This window comes from Eretmochelys imbricata, chromosome 12 (assembly GCF_965152235.1).
Source record: "Eretmochelys imbricata isolate rEreImb1 chromosome 12, rEreImb1.hap1, whole genome shotgun sequence".
Classification (NCBI taxonomy): domain Eukaryota; kingdom Metazoa; phylum Chordata; order Testudines; family Cheloniidae; genus Eretmochelys; species Eretmochelys imbricata.
The window spans coordinates 40,122,810-40,144,057 of NC_135583.1; the positions used below are offsets into that span (position 1 = coordinate 40,122,810).

The 21,248-nt window shown below is 39.7% G+C and overlaps 1 protein-coding gene across 5 annotated transcripts in view; it reads right to left on the minus strand.

The window, feature by feature from the left end:
- ANKRD11 (ankyrin repeat domain 11) overlaps positions 1 to 21,248 on the minus strand; it is a 234,416-nt gene that overhangs the window by 178,405 nt on the left and 34,763 nt on the right. For all 5 annotated transcript variants that reach the window (XR_013347705.1, XR_013347704.1, XM_077831391.1 and 2 more), the window contains exon 2: positions 19,192 to 19,270. The gene's annotated coding sequence lies outside the window, so the exon portion shown is untranslated. The remainder of the gene's footprint in view (positions 1 to 19,191; positions 19,271 to 21,248) is intronic.

Here is a 21,248-nt window from a genome sequence, read left to right on the forward strand (position 1 = left end):
TCATTCTAAACAACATGTGCTGAGGTTCTGTGGTACCAGACAGAGCTAGAATCTATGTGAAATGAACCTGACTGCTTACATTACTTATATGTTTATACATAGAAGAAGCCGTATGTTTCCTGGACGTGTCTGTCCCTTCACCCAACCTGTGCAGGCCAACGTAAGTGGCAACACTGGTTATGGTTCTATCAGTTCTTGTCCTATCAAGATTGCCTCAAGGATACAAGGGCCCTGTGTCTTCTCTTCTGCATTTTCCAGGATCATGCTCTCTGCCAGCAGAGACTCTTGGAGTGATGCTTCTCCTACAGAACTCTAGGCAGGATATCTACAGCCGCAAGTGGGCCAACCAATTCCTAGGAATGTGATCTTACAAAAATTAATGGGGGAAATTGGTGTATTTCAGGAAGGAAGAAACAATGTCCTAATTAGTGTCAAATTGTTCCCCAGATGGTATCTTGATTAAGAGAACCCTTTCCTTCTGTGGATCAGGCTCAGATGTACAGGAACTGATACAACTCAATATGCTGGCATTGTCAACATCTCTCATGATGACACCCCAATCAGCCAGTTCAAATAAGAAATTCTAGACAATATTTGTTCTAGAGAGGTAATACTATGATCACCATCCTCTTCCTGAAGACCTACAGGGCAGATAAAGGAAGTTAGGGATAGCACTAGGTATATTACCAATTCAGAAAAGTTATGGGCAATGCATGCATAGGCATTTCGGAGGTCTACAGACACCAAATAGTCTCAGCCCACTAGCTAGCATAAGATCTTGCCTGCTCCGCTATAGAATACCTATAATGAACTGCGACTGCAGGTCTAGTTCATTGCAATCCAAGAGAGTGGAAAAGTGGCAACTCTCCCAAGGGAGCAGAAGCCTTTCCAAGTTAGGGACAAATATTGCTGCTTTGATGAAAATGATATATATTTGCTCCCATTTTCTGGAGATTTGGGGAGAGAGGCAGAGAGAGGACAGGAGTACTTGTGGCACCTTAGAGACTAACAAGGATAAGCCATCAAGAGCCTCTATGGTGACAGCAAAACAATGTTGCTCCAACGGAAGAAAGGTAGAGAGTATACACTTTCCAGTCAAAAAAGCTTCATGGAAATCTGCTGATGCCTTCCAACAGAGGGAAAGGCTTAGAATGGTAGTGTAAGGATTTACCTAGACTCTCAAACAAAGGATGTGTTCTTAGGAGAAGGGACTGTACCCAAAAGGGAGATCTTTCCCATTTTCAGGAAAATAGGATTCCACACTAAAAGGCAATATTTAAAGACAAATGCACTTGAATATGGTTTTAGCCTATGCAAGAAGGCATCAAATTAAAATGCAGTATCTAATTATTTAAGCTATACATTCATTTTAATTACTGTATTTGTCAAACACCATAACATTTTAAAAGTTTAGCTACTTTGTAGTTGCAATAAACTCACAAATGAGGAAAATCTTAACATCTCACTATAATTATGAACACACTGGTAGTTACATAAGCAAAACCTTGACTTTTGCTCTGTTGAAGTTCATAAATATCAGCATACCACAACCCATTTCATTTTGGTTTAAATCTCCTACACGATAGAGACCTTACCATCCTTGAACCCAAAAAGAACTGCCATTATTTTCCAGACAGGAAGTTCTGCCAACACCACCGTGGGCTGAAATCCAAACCACAAAAAGCTCAATAAGAGCAAAGTTTAATAAATAAAAAATTAGGACTTGAAATTTACTTTTTAAAATAAAACCTTGTGAAAGGGTGTCTGAGAAAAGGGGGAAGGGGAAACCACAATTAAATCATTAATAAATTCCATATAAATCATGACGGTCCGCTGTATGCTGGAATATATATACTAACAACTTTACAGATTCATCACCTTCCTTGAAAGTCTAAACTCAACATGGTTCTACAATGCCCAGAGCTTAGACAATTTCAGGATTCTAAAGTTACAATGGTTTATGGTCCAGGGCTGCTGCACCTAAAACAGACTTGCTGTACCTACACTGGGATATCACAATGACTCTGCCCTTCCCTTCCCATGTTGCTTATTGGGAGAGTGGTCCTGGCTAGACCCCTGCTAAGTGGGAGGTGAGTTTCAGGGAGGACCTGGTATACAAAAGTTTGAGAACCCCTGCTCTAGACCATGGAAATGCTAGGAGTCCCAGTTTTCCAGAGGGGGTTTCCAACCTTGGACAGACTAAAGAAATAGCACCTTAAACTACCTTCTAATTATAATTTCTCCAATCCAACATCTTACATTATAACCCAATTTTCTCTGAAGCTAGAAACCTTTGCTTTATGACATCTTAAAATCTGGAATACCTGCTTTCAAACAGAATAAAGCATAAGTAACAAGTGGTTAAAGAGCTATGGCTACTAAAATGAAGGCAAAAATGAAGCAGGAAAATGCAAATGATAACCAGAATGACACGGTTGTAAAGCATGGATATAGCTTCATTTTTAAAAAGCCAGTATGTTTTCGAATGTTCACTTCGTAAAATCCTTCAGCAGTTCACTAGGTTACTATCGATACTTTCACGGTGGTTGTCATTCCCAACCTACTCAGCCTGTTTAATCCTACAATCCTAGAGGACCAGGGTTGGAAGGGACCTCAGGAAGTCACCTATTCCCACCCCCTGCTCAAAGCGGGACCAATCCCCAACTATTTGCTACAAACTGGTCCTGTTTTCGTATCTAAGAATTGATACAATGATCCAGTGAAATTAAATGGGGGCTAAACTGAATTTGGGGGAACAGCCCGATATTTTCTTCACTCTATTACGGATAGAGGAACCACTTATGAAAACAGCAGCAAGCTTTGAAAAACACAGTGAAATTAGAAATATTTAATTTTTTGGAAATCAAAATGTTTCACAAAAATTAGTATTAACAAAAAATGTGCATTTAAAAAGTAAGTGAAATCTAACTTCAAGTCTCGCTAAGTCTGAGCTAGAAACACTAATGGAACAGTAGAAATGCCTTTAGGATTAGTAAAAGTTTCCAAACACTGGCCCTGTACCAATGATCAAAGAGATATTTTCAGGCCCTGCATTTCCCAAGCTCAAAGACTAAATATGGAAGGGGACCTTCCATCAAGTCTGATTTCTAGAGTTTAGCAATCTGAATTTTCCTACTATCCCCAATCTAATTGCATTCTGAATATTTCTATAATGTCATTTTTCTTCCTATTAAGTTAACCTCAGTTTAATACTCTCTATTTGTGGTTGAATTCCCAAGATTTTGCTATAATCTAAACAGTTCCGAATCTAAACTGCCCCTGATAGTCAGACTACATTAGCTTAATTTTACCATCAAGCAGCAGCTAATTATTTCATAGACAAGTATTAGAGAATGTACAAAGCCATCAGTGTTTGTAAAGCTTTTTGTTTATGTAATTTGTCTATTACATTTTGTTAATGTGCCCAGAGACCTTTAGGCATGTGGTGTTGAGAAACAGTTATGTTTCAGCCAAGGCACGTATAATGCACAGTACCTTATAAACATGTCGTTGGAATTCCAATTTGCAATTATGCACAACTTTTTGCTCTAGTTATCAGTGATAAAATCTGACTAATCCTCTTGCTCTTCATCTCCTAAGCTTGCACAGGAGCGTCTTGGGGCTTGGTGTTGCTTGCAAGTACGAAAAATAGTGAAAAAGATTAAGAAGCTATTAAGACTGTTGTGGATTAACTGTCTCCTCCCATGTTCTCATCCAGGCAGACCCATCCATCCATCTCATCCAGGCAATCCCACAAAAAAGTGAAGCCTTCTCCGTTGGAACATGTCCCATATTTCTTCTGGAATATGCCCCAAAACAATACAAGTCTGAAAGCAAAGTTATACCTCACCTTTATTCAAGTTACAGTGTAAAACCCTTCAAAGCACAAAACACACTGATGCAGTGGTATATTTAAAAAGATATATTTATATTAAAACTTTCCTACTTTTAACAATGAGGTTTCTGGGGAAGATAAATTAAGCTACCTCCCATCAAATCCACTGAGGTGTTGCAGGGGTTACTACAGCAGAGTCAACATCTTAATACTTAATATTAAAACAAAATTAACATTCATTTGCAACTAATTTTGAAGAGGGATTTAAAAAATTAACCAACAAACTGAGGAGAGGAAGATTCAGCCATGCAGTAGAATCTGAAGCATCCCACTGAATGTAGGGATTTCCTCTATGCTGGGTAGCCAAACTTACTGACCCTCCAAGCCACACATGACAATCTTCAGAAGTTCGAGAGCCTGCCTGGGATTGGCGCTTTAGCCCTACTCTTACTGAAGCCCCGAGCCCTCACAGGTAGGCCCTGTGGGGCTGAAACCCCAAGACCCCCTGTCCCTGCCCTACCACCCTGCTGCAAGGCAGAGGTCACAAGCTTCACCTCCCCCACAACCACCGAGGTCTAGTAGGTGGAGAATTGAGGGGGGGGAGGCGGGAAGGGGGTATTCTGGAGGGCTCTGAGAGCTGCACTTTAACTCTAAAAGCCACATGCGGCTCAAGAGCCACAGTTTGGCCACCCCTGCTCTGTGCTTTGCGCTGCTAGCAGAGTCATTCTGACAGGAAGAGTTCTCTTTAATTTAGCATAAAGATGCCATTAAAAAACTGAAAAACAAAAACCAGGAAGGCAGAAAAGTTAGCTCCTTTTTATTGCTATGATCGACCAGTTGCAGGTTCCAAACAGTGATAGCAGCACCATGAACAGTGACACAACCAAGCCCAGGTCACATACTCAGCAATGGGGGAAGCTCACTCTAAACATTTTTTTAAACTCCTTTTGTTTACAAGGAAGTAATTTCTGCTGTAGTATTTTTGTGATTTTATTTTGTTCCTCAGAAGCCATTTATCTAGCAATAGGCATTTGACTCCGTATATTTGCTTTTCATACAGCATTCAATCTCACACAGTAAGTAACATAGGGAGATTTTAGCTATAGAGGTTACAAAATCTTAAATAATAGATCTGACCTTTGGCCCAAGGTTAATTGCTCAAACTAACTGGAGAGAGAGGGAATCAACTGGACTTCTACATTATACCCATCATTTAATGCCAATAAATTTTAAATTGGATAAAACAAACATCTGCATTAAATGCTTTTCAGTAGCCTAAGCATTAGTGAACATTTTCTTTCAGAAGTTTCTTTCCTGTATTATGACAGGTTTCAGAGTAGCAGCCGGGTTAGTCTGTATTCACAAAAAGAACAGGAGGACTTGTGGCACCTCAGAGACTAACAAATTTATTTGAGCATAAGCTTTTGTGAGCTACAGCTCACTTCATCGGAACTGTAGCTCACGAAAGCTTATGCTCAAATAAATTTGTTAGTCTCTAAGGTGCCACAAGTCCTCCTTTTCTTTTTCCTGTATTGTGACTAAAATATAAATTTCTATTACAACACTTAACTTGAAGTAAGAAAATGCTGAAGGCATGCCCGTGAAAAACAAATACAGGATACGGGCAAGACTGCAAGAATGAGGTAAAAAAAAGGCTAGCTAACACAGAAGAATTTTCTTCTGACTACAACATAGACTTGTTTTTTGTTTCTTGCAAGACTCCAGTAATAAGGCTAACTCTGCCGGAAAATAACCAGAACTATTCAATAATTACCTGTGAGCCATCTTATTGTTATAGCCAGAACAGCTGAAAATTCAGATAAACACTGGAATCTGAGAAAGCAAACACAGTCACACCTACAACTATGTGCCTACTGACAAACTGATCATCAACTCCAATAACCACATATTTCAAAAGCTTGCCCTCCATGCTAATTCTCACACAAAATTAAACTGAATATAACTCAGACATTACCCACACAAAAGTAGTCTCTCGTCATTTGGTTGCAGGCACTCACCAGCACCCTGAATTTTACTAGCTTTCAAGAAAATTAGAGGTAAACTAAATGTTAGATATCCAGGAAATTCAGAAATAAGGTTAAACTTACAAGTTTAAACATCTGAAAGAATGGAAATTCACATATAGCGGCTCCACACAATCTTAACTGTGCCCCAGAGAGATGTGTTATTTCTAGATCAATTACTTCTCTTAAAAGTCCACAGTTCTGGAAATCTTAAATCTGAAGACTTTCCACATGTACAAGCTGCAAATAATGCAATGAAATGCACACAAAAGAGTACTGGTTCCTTGTCTCCACTGTTTTGTTTATACTTACACACATCCACTAAGCAGCATACCTCACTCTAGGCTTTCTTAAATACACAACCATGACATAATCCCGTAATGCCCTTTTAACCATTAATCAACATATTAACAGAAATAACCCAATAGCAAAAAGACACTGAAGATCAAGTTCCCAGAGCCTTCCCATTCCCTCACAGCTAGGAAAAACAGCTGCTTTCCCCCCACTCCCATTACAGGAGCGAGGCTCCAGCTCTGGCACCTGCCCCTACTGATCACAGCTGGGGCAGTATGGGAGGGGGGCAGAAGCAGTCCATAAACTGATCCCAGGGCATGTAGGGTTTTAACACCTTAAGATCTACCAAGCATTTGTTAGGTAGCCAGTACAGATAAAAAACCAGTTGCATGATGTGCTCTCAGCAAGATAATGCAGATCTGATCACAGCTGCTACCAGGTCTTAGAATAGCTAGCAATCTAGCCAGACAGTGAGACTGAACATTTGCACCACTAACGGACAGTGAAGCAGCACAAAGCAGGCAATATTTTCTTTGCCCTCTGCCGGGATTAACTCCGAGAGAGAGAGAGTTAGGTATCAGTATGAAGGCACCACATCCCCATCCACCTCCAGAGCCCAGACATGGCTAAATCCTCTCCTCCACATTAATCTCTGCTGGGAAAGCAGCATGGACTGAAGTGTCAGCAGATATCATCCTGCTCTAAATCACCCTTCTATCAAGCATACACAGCACCCATCTCCCAGTTCTCAGTGATCAGCTGAATGAAGAGCAGTAGGCTAAAGCTGAACACAGGTAATGCTTCTTGGAGACACGGCTCACAAGATAATATCCCCCGCTATTGAGTTTGCCCTCAGACTGTTAAATAGGATTGCAGCGTGAGTGTCCTGTTGGAATCCTGGATGCCCAAATTAGCCATGACATAAAAAAAACCACAGACCTATGAATGGCCAGAATATTGCATCCTGTCAGGAACAGACCTATCACAGTGATCCACACATCCATGTTTAATTGCTTCAAATCATATCTTGAAAAGAAGCCACAACACTGAAAAGCGCCAGTTGGTACACAAAATACCTCTCTCTCCAGCAACACAAGCTACTTTGACCTTTGCCCTGGTAAGTCACACTCTGCACAGTCTCCCCAGTGAATACAGAATCCAGGTAAAGTCCTCTATTATGACAATCAATGCCTTCTACGGAACTGGCCCTGGTTACCTGAGATCCCCTCCAATGACAATTACTTCCCCACTAAAAGCAATAAAACAGTCTGCCTGGATTACAGATTCAATTCCACGCAGATGAAAATGATCATGGACTTCACTTTCAGAACTAAATGCAACACTCACTTCTGTGATGCAGCTTTCCTACAGAAAATTCCTCTCTGCCTCACACATGCACACCACCTTTACTTACTCTTACAAACCAAAAACCTGTTAACTAATCAAGCTACAAGTTACGTAAGAAGGAAGATCGTATTACGATTTTCCAACAGCACTTTGGAGGTTCTCAGGTACTATGGTGAGGGAGCCATGTGAGTACCTAGACAAGAGGTGCTGAGTCCCCTGAGCACCTCATAAGAAGATCAAGTCCTTAAAAATCAGGAACAAGGAGTGACTGCCTTCGGAATGCAATTGTCTAAATGAACCTCCCTCTTAACCATATAGGATAGCAAAGATAACCCAAGTGGACACAGCCACTCTAAGAGCCAAGCGTTTTAGGTTTTTCCATTCACTGATATGAGGAAGCAATTTATTAAAGATGGAAAAAACTAGGCTTGTTGGTGTCTAAGGGCCTGTCTACACTGGCAATTAACAGCGCTGCAACTTTCTCGCTCAAGGGTGTGAAGAAACACCCCCTGAGCGCAGCAAGTTTCAGTGTTGCAAAGCGCCAGTGTAAACAGTGCCCCAGCGTTGGGAGCTAAACCCCTCGTTGAGGTGGATTTTTAAGAGCGCTGGGAGAGTTCACGCTGCGCCGCAACCACACAAGGTAGGTTAAATGCGGCCGCAGCAGTGCTTTAGCATTGCCAGGGTAGACTAGCCCTAAGAAGCGTAATGAGAATCACAGGAATTGGGAGGATCCTGAAGAACCTACAGCTCAGAGGCAAGCAATAAGTCTCTAAAGCTCACTGAGGGGATCAGTCCACTACCCTGCAGACCTCAGGAGGTTCGAAGGAAGGGTGGGAAACCTCTCCACACAAACCCTGCAGACTGCCCTAAATTTCATAGAAAGGAAGTCCTGCTTCTGTTGACTTTCGGTGGCATATAGTAGTGTGTGCAACATGCAATGGGGCTCCACTGGGGATAACTGGATCTTGAGTGGGGGAACAAGCAGAGAAGGGGTGAGTTGTGCAAGACACTCACGAAGAAAAGTCTCTCTGGTTCTTTCCACTTCCTAGCCTTATCCTTAGAGGGATGAGTTAAAATTAGTTCATCCATTCCCAAAACCCCAAAGCAACGTTAGTAATTGAAAAGTTTACTAGTCAAATATTTTAATCAACTGGCTGTTCTTGTGGTGCTCAGCTAAGGGAGTTAAGTAAATAAGACTACCCCTGGTTCTTTCTACAGAGTTGCAAAAATGTTAAGACTTTTTGAATTCTTGAACAGAATTTTAGGGCGTCAATTCAAGAGCCCTATGTTTAGACGTCTTAAGGCATTTGACTTGGTACCGCACAACATTTTGATTAAAAAGCTAGAACTATATGAAGTTAACATGGCACACGTTAAATGGATTAAAACAGGTTAACTGAAAGGTCTCAAAAACATTGTAAAACAGGTTTCAGAGTAACAGCCATTTTAGTCTGTATTCGCAAAAAGAAAAGGAGTACTTGTGGCACCTTAGAGACTAACCAATTTATTTGAGCATAAGCTTTCGTGAGCTACAGCTCACTTCATCTGTAGCTCACGAAAGCTTATGCTCAAATAAATTGGTTAGTCTCTAAGGTGCCACAAGTACTCCTTTTCTTATTGTAAAACAGGGACTCATCACTGAGCGGGTGTGTTTCCAGAGGGGTCCTGCAGGGATCAGTTTGTAGCCTTATGCTATTTAACATTTTTATCAATTACCTGGAAGAAAACCACCACCACAGAAAAAGCTTGCATATGACAAAAATTAAGGGAATTGTAAATAATGCAGAGAACAGCTCACTGATTTACAGCAATCTGGATTGTTTGGTAAAGTGGGTGCAAGCAAACAATATGCTTTTTAATACTGTTTGAAGTAAACATGCACATGTAAAAATAAAGAATGTAGGCCACACTTATAAGATGGGGGACTATCTGGGGAAGCAGCGACTCTGAAAAAGACTTGGGGATTGTGATGGATAATAAACTGAACATTAGCTCCCCATGTGATGCTGGGACCAAAAGAACTCATGCAATCCTGGGATACATAAACAGCGGAATCTCCAGTAGGAGTAGAGAGGTTATTTTACCTCTATATTTGGCATTGGTGTGACAGCTGCTGGAGTATTGTGTCTAGTTTGGGTGCCTATAATACAGGAACTATGTTGATAAATTGTAGAGGGGTTCAGAGAATAGACACAAAAATGATTAAAGGATTGAAAACATGCCTTATAGTAACAGACTCAGAGCGCTCAATCTATTTAGCTTAACAAAGAAAAGGTTAAGGGGTGACTTAATTATAGTATAAGTACCTACACGGGGAACAAATATTTAACAATGGGCTCTTCAGTCTAGCAGAGAAAGATCTAACATGATCCAAGGACTGGAAGTTGAAACTAGGTAAATTCAGACTGGAAATAAGGCATACATTTTTAACAGTCAGAGTAGTAAATTGTACCAATGATAAATTAAGGGTTGTATTCTCCATGGACAAATCTAAAATGAAGATGGGATGTTTTTCTACACAATAGGCTCTAGAAATTATTCTGGGAAAGTTCTCTGGCCTATGTTATGCAGGAGGTCAGAATGAATCATCACAATGGTCCCTTCTGGCCTTAGCATTTATGAGCTATAAACAAGGATAGCAGGCCCCAAATACATGTTAATCCATTTGCAAACTTTATGATATGCTTTGTATAATTTATTCATTTTCCCCTGACCAAAAGCCCCCCACCAAAAGAGCTGAATCTTTATTTAAAATAAAAATAGCATCCACCATTTATAAGTGAATTTACAACAGACGAATATGTGCAGATGGTAGAAGTGAAAATGGTTACAGAGCTAATTTCAGTTTCATTTTGTATTAAAATAGTTGGACACTTGAATTTGTCTTAAGCAGAGGACAGGTAGGGTTCCTGTAAAATTTACACTTTATGTTTGCCGCCACCTCATAGTATTCAAGCACTTGAGCGTCAGTGTTAAATTCCAATTATTGGAAAAGAATGTCAATATTTGTGAGAACTCAATAAAATAACAGGTTCCCTATAATGACTCTTCTGCACCTTCCTCAAATCTGAAAAACAAAAAGAGGAACGCCTTCTTCCACACTGTCCTCTACACTTGTAGTGACCTTCCTCTAACTCCAGTGAATCTAGTTCCCCCATCTTTGCCATTCAAATCCCTTCTGACGACCCAGTTCTTCTACTAGGCCCACAAACGCTCATTTGCATCAGTAAACTGACCTCTCAAGTCCCTTCTTATTTAAGAGGGAATGAAAGATAGGAGGAGAAAATGAGCTAAAACATCCTAAGCCACCACCTCCTCTAAGTCTTCAGTTTGGGATTCAGTTCAGTCTGGATTTGGGCTGGAAATGGCCCAACTTGATTATCATTCACTTTGTAAGGAGAGTGATCATTTTAGATAAGCTATTGCCAGCAGGAGAGTGGGGTGGGGGGAGGTATTTTTTCATGCTTTGTGTGTATTAAAGATCTTCTACACTTTCCACAGTATGCATCCGAGGAAGTGAGCTGTAGCTCATGAAAGCTTATGCTCAAATAAATTGGTTAGTCTCTAAGGTGCCACAAGTACTCCTTTTCTTTTTAAGTCTTCAGTGTATCTGGTTTTACCTGTGTGCCTTCCAGTCTGCAAGCTCCGCAGAGCAGGGACAGACTGTGTAACTTGTATGGCATCAGTGCATCACTTGAACCTAACGATAACATGACATGTATCTTGTGAAAACATGCAGCCTGAGCCATAGTGTGTGTAATTCTCCCACCCCACACCCAGACGTCATCCTACATGGAATCTAGAGCATAAATACCTCCAGGCAGAGATTACAACTTTATTCTCTCAGGCACCACACACTCACTCTTTGAATGCTATACAAATGTTAACAGGTAAATAAAATGATTAATACCAGATACCAACTGCTGACATTTTCAGTGACTAGGTTCTGAGTGTAAAAATCTGTTCCATTTCTAAACACCACAAAGAGCCCGAAAGCACTTTTACTTTCGGAAAAGGTACCACCCAAGAAAAGAGTTGTGTAACAATGAAAGTTGCAACTGGTCAGTACACTCTATTTCAGTTATAAAAATCCTTATGTGAGATGAATCATAAGCATGTGTCACTAAGGCCTAGATACAGTACAGGAATTTCCCTGATGAAAAATAGACCACATTTGTTACTGATGATAGGAAGAACGTTCCAGTACACTCTGCCATCTTTGCCTACTTGCTTGCATCATTGGCTTTGTTCTCAAAAGCAACCATGATTCATGAATCTAGAGGGTGTAAACTGATTAAAACTTACAAATGCCTAACTGCTGTCTTGGAAGGAGATTTTGGCAGTTTAAGTGTTCTAACCCCTTTAGGAAAGTAAAAACAATTCAGACACTGAGTATAAGAAATAAAAGCATTGTTCCTATTATAAACAATTATTGCAATGTTTTCTGACCAGCTCTAGAACAGAAACATGGTAGGAAGATGGCATTTGGCATGGCAACAGTCTTCTCTACCAGGTAGAAATTGAGTTTGACTTATCCAAGTTACAACCTGAGCAATACCATTTAACCAGAAGTTTCTTGTTAAACCCAGGAACTGCACAGTTAGGGAAGAGCCATGCTGTGCACCTGTCCATGGCAGACACAGCTTTGTGGTGAAAGTTTAGTGAGAGTGAGCAGGGAGGCTCTGCGGGCTCTAACACGGAGGGTGTGCAATAAAGGAGCTCCCCTTCCGGCAGAGCTCCCAAGGCGCATTCCACAGAGGGCATTCAGGTGGTGTCTGTCAAAGACGTGACATAGAAAAGAAATTTAATTTCAAAAATTCCATTTCATTAAAATGTTATGCATTGTACAAGTAGCAGCTTAAGCACTCAAATCAGGAAATGCCAGAAGTTGAGGCTAGATGTGTAATCTGGAGAAGGGAGCTTTAAACCATTACAAAGACAGATTCCCAACTCTCTCAAAGGATGAACAAACTTGTTTCCAGCCCTGGGAGGGCCTGAGATATTGACTTTAATTATATTTTTGTATTTAGAAAAAGTTTTGGATCTTTTGAGGTGCTGCATTCTTATTAGTTTTACATTTTCTGTCCTTCTGAACCCTAACGGAGTTGGATTCATGATAAATAAGGCAGCCTGACTTTACAAGTGGAGGAATACAATAAATCTGGATAAAATGGTAAATACAATATTTCTAAAATATTTTAAAATAATGTATCTTACAAAATACACATGGGCATGTTATGGCATAAAGGTTTTAAGGATACTCACTGGGAATGACGTGCATTACAGCCATTTCAAACTCATGCAGATAAACCCTTTATACAGCCCACACCATAATGCAGGGGTGGTCAAACTTACTGATCCTCCAAGCCACACACGATAATCATCAGAAGTTCAAGAGCTGATGCACACCTGCCAGGGCTTGGGGCCCCACTCCTGCTGAAGCTCCAAGCCCTAGCAGGCATGCCCTGTGGGGCTGAAACCTCAAGACCCCCCCGTCCCTTCCGGGCAGAAGCCCCTACCCCACCACCCTGCTGCAAAGCAGAGGTCACAAGCTCCCTCCCAACCCCTACCAAAGTCCGGTAGGTGGAGAATGCGGAGACATGGGCAGCTCAGAGATCCACACTTTAACTCTAAAGGAGCCACATGCAGCTCACGAGCCACAGGTTGGCTGCCCCTGCCATAATGTATTCACTCTGTAGGTAATAAAAATGCTCTGCTAGATCTTATACTTTTCACCTGTTTACGATCTTATGTACAGGCTAAACCATGTACTGAGGATACGAGGGTAGTCTACATGGGACTCGAACCACTCCAGAGACAAACGTGAAAATTACGTAATTATTTTAACACATTTTAAAATCTGAATTTTTTTATGCAAAAAGGATACTACCATTTTAGAACTACGGTGTGAGGAGTATAGCAGGAGCATATTTTAACCAACCCACATGCCCAATAATTCTGCTTCTTTAATGTTATCTTGGACTAGTAATCCCACTTGCATGTGGTTTTCCAGCTCTCTCTCATCTTTAACATCTGCCTCAACATGAAGTACATACAAATACCCTCCCTCAGAATTGGAAACAATTTGTTCTGTATTTGTCAACTACATGAAAAGAGCCTACACATTCATCTTGCCTACAACTGCCATGTTAAAAAGCAGAAAGTCATTCATTCAACAAGGTTTCTAAAATTGAGTGAGCCATCAGTGTATTAACTGCTTATTTTTGTTGACATTGGTATTTAGGATAACATATCACAAGTCTAGAGAACTTATCTATCTCCCTATTAATATCGATATGAAAATCTTAATGCAAATTGAAGATAGAGAAAATGTGTTAACAGTAAGCAAGGTTATTGATACAATTCAGAAAAACCAGGAGCTCTATGACATCCTATAAGATCAGTCATATTGCATCAGGCCATGATCCAACTTGCCCGGTATCCTATCTCTGACAGCGGCCCATACCAGAATTTCAAGCAGAGCGTACAGAACTGGGCAGTTACTGAGTGACCCACCCCTGCCTTCCACCCCCAGCATCTGATAAAGATTAAATTTGTCCTGAGTATGGGGTTGCATCCCTGACCATCTTGGCTACTAGCCATTGATGGACCTTTTCTCCAAGCACTTATCTAGTTCTTTTTTTAACCCAGTTATACTTTTGGCCTTCACAACATCTCATGGCATGGCAACAAGTTCCATAAGTTAGTTGTGCACTGTGAGAAAAAGTACTTACTCTTGTTTGTATTAAACCTGATTCCTGTTAATTTCACTGGGTGTCCCCTGGCTTTTGTATTGTGGGAAAGGGTAAACAACATCTCTATCCACTTTTCCCCATGATTTACAACTCCATAGACCTCTATCATAACCCCCCTTAGTCCGCTTTTTTCTAAACCGAACAGCCCTAATCTTTTTAGTCTCTCCTTGTATGGAAGCTGTTCTATACCCTTGATCATCTTTGTTGTCCTTCTCTGAACCTTTTCCAGTTCCACTATGAGATGGGCAACCCAGACTGGACATAGTATTCAAGATGTGGGCACACAATGGAATTACATCGTGGCATGATATTTTCTGTCCAGTTTTCTATCCCTTTTCTAATAGCTCCTAACATACTGTTAGCTTTCAACTGCTGCTGCAGTTTTCAGAAACTGTCCACTGTGAGTCCAAGATCTCTTCCTTGGGTGGCAACAGCAAATTTTAGAACCCATCATTGTATGTGTATCATTGGAATTATTTTTTCCAATATGCATTACTTTGAACTTAATGTTAATTTCATCTATCATTTTGGTGCCTAGTCACCCAGTTTTGTGAGATCACTAACTCCTTGCAGACTACTTTGGACTTAACTATTTTAAATAATTGTGTCATCTGCAAACTTTGCCACTTCATTGTTCACCTCCTTTTCCAGATCATTAATGGATATGTTGAATGCCATAAGTCCCAGTACAGATTTTTGGGGGACCCCACTGTTCACCTCTCTCCACCGTGAAAACTGACCTTTTATTCCTACTCTTTGTTTCCTATCTTTCAGCGAGTTACTGATCCATGAGAGGACTCTTCCCTCTTATCCCATGGCTGTTTAGTTTCCTTAAGAGCCTTTGGTGAGGGCCCTTTCCTGTCCAATTTTATATAAATCCAGTATATTATTTCAACAAAAAGCAGTAAATATTTAAATGTTAGTGTAATAAATTTAAAATGTTTTAAATAGAAAAAATTAGTGTTAAACGTATCACAAAATCAGGCCCCCATTTAGTTTAAACGATGCTGCCTTTATTGTAGCATTTCTTCGAGAAGACAATTTAATTCTGGAAGCATGTACTGAAATTGCCTTTCACTATGGGAGTCAGCTTTACAGTCAGGTTTCAGAGTGACAGCCGTGTTAGTCTGTATTCGCAAAAAGAAAAGGAGTACTTGTGGCACCTTAGAGACTAACCAATTTATCTGAGCATACGCTTTCGTGAGCTACAGCTCACTTCATCGGATGCATCCAATGAAGTGAGCTGTAGCTCACGAAAGCGTATGCTCAGATAAATTGGTTAGTCTCTAAGGTGCCACAAGTACTCCTTAGCTTTAAAATCGTATCCTTCTCAGGAGGTCAGAGTGAAGCGAGACTCAAGCTCTAAAAAGCAATTCTGTTTAGCAGCACTATCTTATTCATCCTTTTAATCTTACACCTACATGTTCATTATGGACTCGATGAAATATTTGTGCCAAAACCACCATCAAAAGCCATTTCAATCTCTCTGCTGCTCTGAGAAAACCTTGACCCCTCTGCTTCTCTAATGAAGATGGTAGGGAAGTGAGAATTATACCAACTGTCAGCTCTTACACTAGAGTTTTCTGCTACAGAAACATTCAAATCACTGAAACCTGGAGCATTAGGCTCAGTGTAATGCAGAATTTTCTTTCTGCAACAAAAACAGAATGCAGCTAACTTGTTAAAAACAAATATCTTCGAACAGCTTAGCAACAAAAAATATCTCCACCACACATTACCCTGGTATGACTGTCTTGCAAGATTACATACAATTGTATGTATGAAGCTAGATTCTTATATTCTCCTTTTAGTTCCCTCCCCTCTTTCCACTCATATAGACAGGAGTTGACTTTTTATTATTGTGAGACAGCTACAAGTCTTGTATTTTTTTCCAAGGTGGTAAGATACATGATCATTCTGGTATCCCATGGAAGAAAGTTCCATTATTGTCTGCTGGCTACCTCAGTCCCACACTCCCATTAATCTCACTCTGTTGATCGCTCCACTGTTTCCATAGAACAGAGATGCCATGGTAGAATGTTACTTCAAAGTGAGAAGCAATCAGATGAGTAGGATCACTGGGGTTCAAGACTCTGAATTTAATTCAGTGGGGAGCCTATGTAGTGTCCATTTTAGTCACCCATGCTGGTTAGCAGGGATACTGCTGTAAACTGTACAAGCCAGATTTTTTTTTTTTTTTTTTTTTTGAGTGCCTACATGTTTATTCCCAGGTACAGTACCTTGTGCAAACTGATTATCAAAATCATGGACTGCAGAAGCCAAGCATTTACGGGATGGGGTGCAATATTCTTGCAGTATGTGGAAGGTAGCACAGCAGCTGTTCCTACTTGATTATCCATTACTAATGAGTCCAAGACCACCTCTAGACTGTGTATCACTGACAGCGGAGGGAGCAATGTCCTCCACTGAGGGTGAGTAAATGATACTGCTAGTTCATCAGGCTTCAGCCAGCTGTTCATCAGTCACTGATCTCGTTCAGACCGTGGGCTAATTTGGAGATGGTGTACATGTGCATAAAGGTGCGCGGCGGATATTCATGTGCTGAACTGCAACGATCACGTAGCCCTGACTTCATCACCAGTATTAAGCCCACTTGTCTACCTCTGCGGAGACTTTTTAAAAACTTGACATCTCAGCATCACCCAATCTCTTTTTTTTGGGTAATCTGCCAGGTTTTTTATTGGGCAGCAACCACTCCTGCGTGTACCTCTGGACAGCACAGTGCACACTGTGGGTACTACCACAAACAATCGCCACTTTCCAGTGATAAACAGTGAAATACTTTTAGCACTAGAAGTTAGAGCTATTGGAGTTTAAAATATTTGTTTCCTATATTTAATGTTGCAATTTTGTCATTTTCTCAGTAATATTCTCTCTCCATCCGAGTCATCTATAGTTGGACTCAATTATATAGTCAAAGAATACAAAAAAAACAGACCAAACAAAGTTTTACTTTCATTAACTCAAATTTAATGGAAAATTCCATATTTTGGGTTGAGAAGGAAACGTTTTTGACCGGTTTTTAAAGGGCAGTGGTTGTACTAAAGCAGTTCAGAAGTTTGGAATGACAGTAGCAGTCTTGGGGGAGAGAGATTTGTGGCCGGACTGCAGGCAAGGTAGATAAAGGTGCAGGATAGATGCAATTTGCCATGAACCTTTGCGATGTCACATAGATAGTACCACATCTGGCAAGAACACACGCTGTATACAGATACATAAGCCTAGATGATCACTAACATTTTCTTGTAGGTTAAAGTTATTGAAATGCATGAGGAAAAAATTAAGTCCTATTTTAAAACATCAGGTTCAAAATACAAATATTGCAACTGGATACTGCTCGGTCCAAAATCTAAAGGAATGAAACAAATGATCCTTCATATCCAATTATTAAGTATATCTGGTTTGTTACTATACACGGTGTTTCACAGTGGATGTGGTGCAGTGCCACAAAAAAATACAGGTGAATACCAGTTAGAGAAATATTTACTTTGCATATCGCAAGAGGTCTCCTACTCTATCACATTTTAATTACTGTAATAAACTGTGGCAGGGGAGAGCTGCTGATGCTTGGCCTGTGTTCTGTTTCACTCTGAACAATTTTATTATTATTAATACTCACCAAGGGAAAGTGAAATAGCTTGTTTCAGTATGAATATCTTGGAATATTAATATGGACAGTCTAAGTACAACATGATTTATTTTCAAAATTTAGAATGGATGAAAAACTCCACAAACTTGTGAAACAGACCATCTGATTCAGCGGATGCCCATTTCTACACTAAATTAGCCTTTTTTAAATAAAAGCCATTAGTATCACGACAACTAGATTACAACATAATTTACATTCAGCATAAACCAACTTTTAATCAAGCAGCTAAACTCCCAAGCACCAACACACTCTCTATGTTATTTATTAGAATCCTTCACCATAGTATTTGAGGACATATAGACAGGGAATTTAAATCCTGGACTGATACCTCACAACCTGCACAGTTAAAAATGGCAGCTTTGCACCATGGAAAAGTGGAGAATCCCAGCTTTCAATTAGGATTCTGTTCTCTGAAACTGCCAAATCTGGAGAAAGATCAGTTATACTGTTTGTATTACTTTGCTTTTCACAGGACAGCAGCACAAACCATTCTCCCATAATCAATCTCAAATTAACCTAATCTAAATTCCCTTTTCTGCATTACACTCTAAGTAATCCTACTAAGTTTATATATATAGAAAAAAAAAATTGTGAATTCGTACCTCTAAGGATGTTATGAAAATGTAAGTCCCAAACACAGTTTGCATGAAAAGCAGTAAGTTTCCAAAGCCTTCATTTATTAGCATTATGCAAACATAGAAAATATAGACGTCTACTCTCCATTGGCTTCAACTACCCTAGCTATAACCAGCAGAAGGAACATTAGACAAGTTAAAATTTTAACTCAAAGTCTCTTATTTAAGAGCTTTAGGGGAATCCGAGGTAGAAAAAAGGCTCATGACATCCTGTGCAAGGATATTAAAAGTACCTTACGGACTCAGCAGCCAGGCACACTAACAAGCTATGAACTTTGCTGAAATTAGACAAAAACTGACGCCAAACAGTTCACTAGAATAAAATTAACAGTCCTGCTTTCATTAAGGGTCAGGAAAACATTGCTACATTTGAACAGATTTTTTTTAAAATGGAAGGTGTTTTTTTAATATCCATGGACATTTGCTAGGATAAAATTTAATTCAGTGGGTCTCAGCTATTCCATCACAAAAGTTTAAAATGTTCATATTCAGCGTGAAAATATCAGAAAGGTGAAGTAGAAAAACACCATCTTCATCATACTAGTATTCGGCTTTGTTGGGCGGGGAGTTTGCACAGAAATAACACAAAACAAAAGAAAGTGATTTAGAAAAAAGTAACTCAAATATTTACCGATTCCATAGCTGAAAGCTGTTGCTAGTGGAGCATGTATTAAATCCAATAGAGGTGTGTCCCAAAGCAGCTGTGTATCCTGAAAGAGAAGACTAAAATTAGTTCATGTAAATATTAAAACACATAGTTAACTTTTAACTTCACTTAAAAGCATACCAGGCATTCAAAGGAAATGTACTAAATAAATACACCCGATAAAAACAAGACATTATCTTTGTGTCTACCCCTATGACTTTCTGGTCTAACAGCCCTTTATCAGGACTGGAACAAGAAATGGTTTCATGGCAGGCTTGGCAGTACATCAGCAACTAATTTTTAAAAGACAGCTGAAAGCACGTTCAAGTCTCTCAACAAATTGTTCTTGGTTTTACAATCACACCTTCCTATATTTAAAACATTCTCTTTTCTGTTGCTGTGAGACCCCGAAGTAAATACCAAGGAAACTGACTCCACAAGGGGAAACATTAAATTGCATGCATGCTGTCAAATCCAGTAACCTGAAAAATACATTCTCTCTGACCTCTTTCAGATATAGTAATCTTAGGCGCTACCTGCGACAGCAGGGAAATTCAGACAGAAATGTGATTGTTTTTAAAGTTGGTGTCCTTTTAATTTGCCATTCTCAGAGTAGCAAGCTGCTGATTAGAAAGACCTGGCCTTTTATTCATTATTCTTGCTGCACTCACTTCTTTTTAAGGATCTTTTTCAAATGAAATTCTGAAATTGAAGCTTTGGGTGCTGGGCAGCAATTGCCAACAGTTTCCTGGACATCTGAGTACAAGGGGGAAGTACAATGATGGATCGGATGACAGAGTTAGTGAGAAAAAGGTTAGCACAAACTTTCCATTCTAAGTAAAAAAATCAAAGAAGTGTTCAGTTACTAGTTTTTCACCATTCTTTCCTAACTGGAGAAAACTGATACATAATATCCATAATAAATTATCCAAATAGAGCAGATTACTGGATATTATGCTGGCATAGTCTTATTCATAACTGCAGAGAAACCTGCCACTTCTATGGGAAAGAAAAAAGATTGTTAGCTCTATAAGGGAAAATGCATACATAGCAATCATATGTATAGCTAAATAAACTAATCCCCCACAAACTATAATCCTAGCTGAGAGATGTTTCTATTACAGACTACCAGAAACATTTGGTTCAATGCAAAGACGTTAAAAAGAACTAAGCAGAAGCCATTGTGCAGGTTTCCTCAAGCAACTGACTTCATACCCTTGACATGTACATTTAACCTTCTGGAACAGTTCTCAGGTCACTCAGAAGACTAGCTGACCAGAAATCAGCTTTAAAAGCTTCTTCAGATCAAAAAGAAAAGGAGTACTTGTGGCACCTTAGAGACTAACCAATTTATTTCTCTAAACAATTTATGTCTCTAAGGTGCCATAAGTACTCCTTTTTGCGAATACAGACTAACACAGCTGCTACTCAGAAACAATTCTTCAGATCAGGTGCTTGAAGACTTGGTGTCATTACACATCTTGAATATGCCGTTTTCAGAAAAAAAAATTGGAATGTATAAGAGAATCTGAACCAAACACACACATTCTAATGATCTAGATAACAGGGGAAGAACAGGGACATCATGAACAGATTGTTCTATATGAGGAGAATCTCAGATGTTTTCAATAGTCAGAGAGGAAGAAACTATGCAACTCTTATCACAAGGGCTCTCCTTTTACTAACCAGCCAAAGCCAAAGCCTTAGAACAGTGCTTTTCAACCTGTGGTCCTTGGAGCCCTGGGGGTCTGCAGACTATGTCTAAGATTTCCAAAGCAGTCCGCACCTCCATTCCAATTTTTTTTTTTTGAGTTTAGCAAATGAGAAAAGGTTGAAAACAACTGCCTTAGAAGATATTTACTGGAATCCGTTGAAGAAAACCTTCGATGAGACTGCACACAGTAACTGAAAAGCTTCATTTCTAAGGCTCATCTCCCACTGCTTCTTCTAGTGAGGCTGTTCTGAAATGCGCCAACAGCAAAGAAGAGTATGCCTCTCTAACCTATCATTTAAATTGCTCAATCAAATATGACCTTTTAAAG